The sequence below is a fragment of the Nycticebus coucang genome, chromosome 17 (assembly GCF_027406575.1).
Source record: "Nycticebus coucang isolate mNycCou1 chromosome 17, mNycCou1.pri, whole genome shotgun sequence".
Lineage (NCBI taxonomy): Eukaryota > Metazoa > Chordata > Mammalia > Primates > Lorisidae > Nycticebus > Nycticebus coucang.
The window spans coordinates 17,839,515-17,847,594 of NC_069796.1; the positions used below are offsets into that span (position 1 = coordinate 17,839,515).

At 38.9% G+C, this 8,080-nt stretch overlaps 1 pseudogene across 1 annotated transcript; it reads right to left on the reverse strand.

The window, feature by feature from the left end:
- Window positions 1-4,757: 4,757 nt before the first annotated feature.
- LOC128568489 (peptidyl-prolyl cis-trans isomerase-like 1) lies at window positions 4,758-5,453 on the reverse strand (annotated as a pseudogene). Its single transcript, XR_008375174.1, has 2 exons — window positions 5,418-5,453; window positions 4,758-5,305 (listed from the first exon to the last, which is right to left on the reverse strand). The product of XR_008375174.1 is annotated as a peptidyl-prolyl cis-trans isomerase-like 1 (transcript).
- Window positions 5,454-8,080: the final 2,627 nt, after the last annotated feature.

Below are 8,080 nucleotides of genomic sequence, written 5' to 3' on the forward strand. Positions count from 1 at the left end.
TAAGAGAGAATGAACTTGTCCATTTATAATGGCACCAAGCCCATTCATGAAGCTGGAACCCTCACAGCCTAATCACCTCTTAAAGGTCCTACTTCTTAATACTGTTAACAATGGCAAATAAATTTCAGTGTAAGTTTTTGAGGTGACATTCAAACCATAGCAGATCATTGATTTTTAAACTCATTGTCTTTTCTAATACAGGCATATCTCCAATAAATTAATATAACAATAAAACAAGTCACACAAGTTTTATGGTTTCCCAATGCATAAGTTATGTTTACATATACGCTAGTCTATTAAGCGTTAATGTCCTATGTATAAGAAAAGAATGTGCATCCCTTAGTTTAAATATTTTATTGCTAAAAAGTGCTGACACAGAGACACAAAATGAGTATATGCTATTGGAAAAATGGTGCTGACTGGCTTGGTAGGATTGCCAAAAAAATTTCAATTTGTGCAAAATGCAGGATCTGCAAAGTGCAATAAATCAAACCACAATAAAACAGGTGTGCCTGTGTAAAAATGTAAAGCTACCAATTTCCCTCTAAGGACTGCTTTGACTGGATCCCAGAAATTTTCATTATCATTCATTTACTAATTCTCTTTGTGGCTTTTCTTTTGATGTAGAGTTGATTCAAAAGTGTGTAGCTTGTCTACTACTGATTTATAATTAAACACCATTCTTGTCAGAGGACATGCTCTGTCAACTTTTAATCCTTAAAATTATGGAGACTTGTCTTAAGGTCCAGAATATGGCTGGTCTTGAATATTCTACATGCACTTAAAAACCCTATACATTGTGAGTTTTGTGCCCTAATGCTCAAAACATATCAATTAGGTCAAGTTAATTGATGGCGCTGTTGAAATCTTCTACATCCTTAACATATGTTTGTATGTTTGTTTGTATGTCTCACTCAGTCGCCCTGGGGTTGAGTGCTGTGGCATCATAGCTCAAAGCAACCTCAAACTCTTGGGCTCAAGTGATTCTCTGGCCTCAGGCTGCCGTGGAGCTGGGACTATAGGCGCCTGCCACAGTGCCAGCAACTTTTAGAGATGGGAGTCTCACTCTTGCTCAGGCTGGTCTCGAACTTCTGAGTTCAAGCAATCCACCAGCCTTGGCCTCCCAGAGTGCTGGAATTACAACAGGCATGAGCAACTGCACTCAGATACTTAATCTATTTTAACAAGTACTGAAAGAGGGATGTTAAAAACTCCACCAATGATTGGGTATTGTTTTTATTTCTTTCATCAAATTGTGCTTCATGTATTTTGAAAGTCTGATATGAGGCACATACATATTTAGGATTGTTATAATCTTGCTAAGTTGATTCTCTGTATTTCAGATAAGCTTTGTGATGAAGTCTATTTTATTTGAGAGTAATATAGATACACCAGTTTTCTTTTGGTTTCCATCCTTTTATTTTCAAGCTTGTCTTTATATATAAAACGTCTGGTACATCTTATGAACTTCATACCATTGGGTTTCACTCTTTTTTTTTTTTCTTCTGCTTTTTTTTTATTGTTGGGGATTCATTGAGGGTACAATAAGCCAGGTTACACTGATTGCAATTGTTAGGTAAAGTCCCTCTTGCAATCATGTCTTGCCCCCATAAGGGTTTCACTTTTTTAACCAGTTCAACAAGTTCTGCCTTTCAGTTTGAACCTTTAGTCCACTTTCAGTTAAGGTCATCACTGATATAACGGAGTTTAAATCTACCATCTTGCTTCATGCTATCTATTTTTTAGTCCTATTCATTCTTTCCTGTCTTTGGCTTAATTGAATAGGTTTCACTGTTTCATTTTATTTCCTTTATTGACTTTTTACCTATGTTTTGTATTATTTTTTAGTGGCTCTATGGGGAAGAATTATCCAACCAAACTTTCTCCAATGATAGAAATATTTTATATGTGTATTTTCCAATATGGTAGCCACTATATACATATGGCTACTGAACATCTGAAATATGGCTAGTGTAACTGAGGAAGTAAATTTTTGAATCACTTTTTAAATTCAATTAGTCACATCTAGCTAATAGCTACCATATTCAGCAGAGCAACTGCAGGGATTACAATACACTTTCTTCATGTATACAGTGCACTGTTAACATCATGCCTTTCTGACAGCAGAACGACATTTACACTCCCTTGAATCCTTTGTGACATTATTGCCATATATTTTACTTTTACAAGTGATCACCTCCGCAGTTTACTATTTTTGCTTTAATTACTTATAAAGAATTTTTTAAAGTAGGATTTTAATATTAACATATTAAAATAGTCCTGTATATTATTTTATGGTTATATAATGGCATTATATTACCACTTCCAGTGTTTTTCTATATTAATGTATAGCGACATTTCCTGTTGCAGATCCAAGTTTCCATCTGGAATCATTTCCCTTTATTCTTAACAATGTCCTTTAGAATTTCCTGTTGTGCAGATCTGCTAGATATGAATCTTCTCAGCTTTTGTTTTATTAAGAATGACTTGCCAGGCACACTGGCTCTCGCCTATAGTCCCAGATACTCAGGAGACTGAGGCAGGAGGATCACTGCAGCCCAGTGCTTTGAAGACACAATGTACTGTGATCACACCTATGAACGGCCACTGCACTGCAGTTTGGACAACATAATAAAACCCCATGTCTATTAAAAAAAAACACTTAGCATTAAAAAAGAATGTCTTTATAGTCATTCTTTTTTTAGACAAAGTGTCACTTTATCACCCTCAGTAGAGTTCGTTTTCATTAAACTAAGAAAGTTTACACTTTCCTGAGTGTAAACTCTTCAACATCATTACATTATTATAGCTACCTAAGATTCCTGTCTACTAATTCCAACATCTAAGTAGTCGGTAGGGCTGTCACTAATGATTTTTTCCACTGCACTACTGGCCAAATTTTCCTGTTCCTTCACGTATACTTTGTCACCCTTGGTAGAGTGCCATGGCATCACAGCTCACAGAAACCTCCAATTCCTGGGCTCAAGCGATTCTCTTGCCTCAGCCTCCCAAGTTGCTGGGACTAGAGGCACTCACCACAACACCCAGCTATTTTTTGTTGCAATTGTTGTTGTTTAGCTGGTCTGGGCAGGGCTCAAACCCGCCAGCCTCAGTGTATGTGGCTGTCGCTGTAACCACTGTGCTATGGGCACCAAGCCTTTAGTAGTTTATTATATACTGAAAATAAAATATGTTGTAGATACTGTGGATATACTGGGGGTTACAAAAATTGGGTGCTGGCAAATTTTAAGAAATGTTATCTATGTATTACTTTTCAAAGTTGAAATGAATTATAGTCGCAATGTGTAGTATGACATTCACTCAAAAGATGAGACTAATCAAACGCATGTTAGCATCAGGGCGGCGCCTGTGGCTCAGTGGGTAGGGTGCCAGACCCATATACTGAGGGCAGTGGGTTCGAACCCAGCCCCAGCAAAACTGCAACAAAAAATAGCCAGACGTTGTGGCGGGTGCCTGTAGTCCCAGCTACTCAGGAGGCTGAAGCAAGAGAACCACTTGAGCCCAGGAATTGGAGGTTGCTGTGAGCTGTGATGTCACAGCTCTCTACTGGGGGTGATAAAGTGAGACTCTGTCTCAAAAAAAAAAAAAATGCATGCTAACATCACCATGCAACAAGGAAGGATGGTCAAAGAAAATGGTGGAAGGACAGTTGCTATTCAAGGAGTGCAAGACTATTTTGAAGTGGTATTTGAAATTCAAGAACATGGTGAAGTACCAGGAAAACGGAGGCATGAGTATGCAACAGAACCTCCCAATGCCTGACAATTGCACACATTCATGTTAAGTTTGAGATGCATGGTATTGTGTGTGATGTGCAGAGGGTAAGATGTGGGAGGCCTCGCACAGCAACAGGTCCTGCTTTTTCTGTTGTTATGCTGGAACAGTTTACATATTCCCCACAGAAGTGCACCAAACGATGTGCACTTGAGTCAGACATTAGCAGAATAAGCATACGATGCCCTCTTAAAACAGCAAAATGGAAAGTTTTCATTGTAAGATTATTACAGGCACCAAGATGTCCAAGCTTTACCTTGATGAGAATTTGCCAGGACCATAGATACAAGACATGCAGCTGTGTTTCCCCATGTTTTCCTGACTTAACACTCCTTGACTTCTGCTTATGAGGGACCTGCAAGGAGGTGGTATACCACAGAAAACTGGCTACCCTGGTGGTACTTTGGGAAGAAACTGAAATGGGCACACACAGTGCTAGAAGTAGACACTTCGGTCAACATTGCCAAAGCAGCAGCTGCCATAATTAGAAGTGTCTGGAGAGATGCATACACTCCCTAGAAGAACAAAAGCAGGAGACTGAAATAGGGTGTGTACAGGGTTAAAAGGGCTGACAGATGCTATTTGAATTCTGTGGCTGTCAGCCACCAAAGACTGCAGTGTAAGCCAGAATATAAATCTCCTCAGGAAGAAGTCTGGTCAGGCACTATGAAATGAGAGTCTGCTTCATTTTGTTCCAGGTATATCAGGAGGTACATTATGGTCCATTTGCTGTCTACAGTAACCTGCAGATAAACACGCATGAGCATTTCTGCAAATGTTCTGTCAACCTAAGTGCTCGGAAAAGAAAAAAGAAGTATGCTATTAAACTATACTTCCATCTATAATTCACTCAAGACCCCAGGTTTCCTTTGCTTTGTTTTGAAAGGCCAAAATGAAGTTTAACATTATATGTCATTATAAACCATCACAGAAGGCCTGGATGGCCCAAGAAGGCAGCAAGTCTACCGGGAAGGGTATGCCCTAATAATCTTCACATTGTCCACGGGGCAGTCCTGGGAGTTTGTTTCCACCATTCCCATTCGATTCACCAGTCCTGTACCCTGGCACATTCAGCCAAAATTAGTATGTTTGCCATCAAGCCACCGGGTGGCAGCTAGGGTCACAAAGACTGGCTGCTGATGGTGCCTGGCCCTGTACTGGCCATTGCAAGAATTACAGCCCCTGTGAATTTCAAGTCTGGAGGCAGTTCATCTTCAAACTGTTTGCCATAGATAAATGCACCACCTCGACCTGTCCCTGTTGGGTCACCTCCTTGGATCACCAAGTCTTTGATGATTCTGTGGAATTTGGTGCCATTGTAGTAACCTTGACAAACCAACTCAGCGAAGTTCCTACAGGTCTTTGGAGCATGCTTCCAGTATAGCTCCAGCACAATGATTCCCATGCTGGTCTCCAAGGAAATGCTGGGAGGCTGCCAGGAATATGGGGGGTAATTGCTGCCATAATGAGACAAGCGGACTGTTTCTCTAGCAATTGCTACTTCCCCTTCCTAAATGGTATTTGGGCAATTATTATGTCATGAGGGCCCAGTTTTCATAATTGGGATTAGTGCCCCTATTAAACAAAATGTGCCACTTATGAATCAGAAAGTGACCCGTCACAGACACTGAATCTGCCGATGTCTTGATCTTGGACATTCTAGCCTCCCAAGCAATGAGAAGTAAATTTCTGCTGTTTATAAATCACCCAGTCTCTGGTACCTGTCATAGCAGCCTGAATGAACCAAGACAGATAATCACCATGGTGCAAAAAGCATAGAGCACTGCCTGATTTCCTGCACAACCTTTAAATATACAATTATAGTATGTTAAGACAACTGCAGGATCTTTTGTAATGAAAAATGTTTATGCAAGGATACATAAATATTTGTAAAAATAAAGAGTTAATACACAGAATAAGCTTAATAGACAATAAAAGGGCACGATGGAGGTGATGAAAGAGGGAAAAGAGAAGCTTGGGAAGGAGGGAAAATTGTGAAGAAAAAAAGAAAAAGAATATGCATTAAACTAATCTAATAAACAAAATGTAGATTGGACATATTGAGAGGTGATTCATTTTACAAAAAGCCTACTTATAGGACGCAATTAAATGCAAATTCCCATTACATCTAAAACAGTATTATTTACTTATAAAAATACCCATTTGTAACTATTTTAAAGGACTATATCTACATAGTAAAGTATGGTTATAAGAAGTCTTTTGAGTTTACTAAATCAGACCTAATTTTTTACTTACTGCTTCAATACAATTTATTTCTATACCAATAATAATTACATCTAAGGGCCAACAATTTGGCCCTTAGCTCTTCTACTGCCTTCATATTAGAATTGAGTACATTGGATTCTTGCTCCCTAAAATTCACCATCCCTGAAATTTAATGAAAAAGATTTTTTAATAACATAATCACATTTTTTTTTTTTTTTTGAGACAGAGTCTCACTTCATCACCCTCAGTAAAGTGGCCTGGCATCACAGCTCACAGCAACCTCAAACTCTTGCTCAAGTGATTCTCTTGCCTCAGTCCCCCAAGTAGCTGGGACTACAGGCACTGCCACAACATCTGGCTATTTTTAAAGATAGGGTCTCGCTCTTGCTCAGGCTGGTCTTGAACTCGTGAGCTCAAACAATCCAACCACCTTGGCCTCCCAGAGTACTAGGATTACATGGGTGAGCCACTGCACCTGGCCACATGATCACATTATTAAACAGCCCTATTTAGGATAATAAATAGGAATAATGATGAAGAAACTGAAAAAATTACATAGAAGTGCTCATCTATACAATTTACTAACAATGGTGATACTGAGAAGGTACTCGGTTGTAAAATCTTCAGAATAAACCCTAACATATCAGTGGTCACGGCTAAGGAAAGTTGTATCTAGAGTCTTACAGTTAGGGAAAATAAGTTTTCCTAATATAACTCTCATATTCCACATAAGAAGGCTTATAATCCAAACTACAGAAAGCAACCATGCACTGTGACTTACTTTGTATATTGTAAGTCTTAACCCTTTATACACACATGTGAGAAACTTCAAAATACTCTTTCTTGTTACTAAGTACAGTAATTTTTAATCTACTACAAATGTGCTAACAGCACAGTCACCTGGTGTATGAGGACATACTATTCTCTGAGATATGTGGTATAAATAACAACTCACAAAATAATCTACACCACATCAAACTGTACTTACTATCAGCTACCGTCTATAAAACCTGACCTTCTGGGAAAAGTCCAGGAAAATCAGGCAAATATAAAACATCTGCATTTAAAAGCCAACTAATACAATACGAAGACAACAAATTTTAAAAACCAGATTAAATATTCAGTTAAAATACATAATACCACTTTGAGAAATTTTTGTAATGAAAATAATAATAATAGTTTTTAAAACTTACTTAAAACTGTGTAATGAGAATGGATGATTAGAGAAGCACTGTACACTGAAAAAGATTAAATGAAATCCCCTCCATGATCATATCAATGTACACAGCTATGATTTAATAAAAACTAATAAAAAAATAAAAAATAAATAAATGAAATCCCTTCAAGAGGTTAGTAAAATATAGGTAACAAAGTAAAAAATAATTATGTTTGGAGGTTAGTAAAATAATTTAGAAAATTATATAGACTTTCTTAATTTTATATATTTCCAAAAACACTAAATTTTAAGCTTTTAAAGTGTTTAAAAATATTCTAAAATATTTTATTCAAAAGACAAAAATAAAACTTATTGGAGGGGAGACAAGATGGCGGACTGAAGCCAGCTTTCAACAAAGGCTCCCGTCCAGAAGGAGAGTTAAGGGACAGGAATTTAGTAAGTATCCTGGTGGACTTGAGCCTCACCAAGAGAGAAGGCTGAAGAACGCACATCAACACCGCTGAGGCAAGTTGTGATCACAAGGACGCAAACAAAAGGTACAAAATCCACCACCAAGCGGACGGGAGTCCCCCTCCCCCATGAGACCGGCTCTGTAGCCCCACAATTGAACAAGTGGGCAGAAATTAAAGCCCCTCCCACTACACTCCACGGGAGAGACCTTCTAAAAACTGGACCTACCTCCCCTACTGGGGTGCCGTGGCGTTCTCCTGCCGGACATAGGGCTGAATAAAACTTTGGGAATCCTTTGCCGGCAACCCTGAATCCCCGGCGCTCCCCTCCCGCCCACTGAGGTCTGGAGGCCTGTCCCCCAGGACTTCGGATCCTTGGGTGATTTCTCAAGGGGAGTGGACAGTCCCCGAGTTGCGACTGGTCAGCATTGAC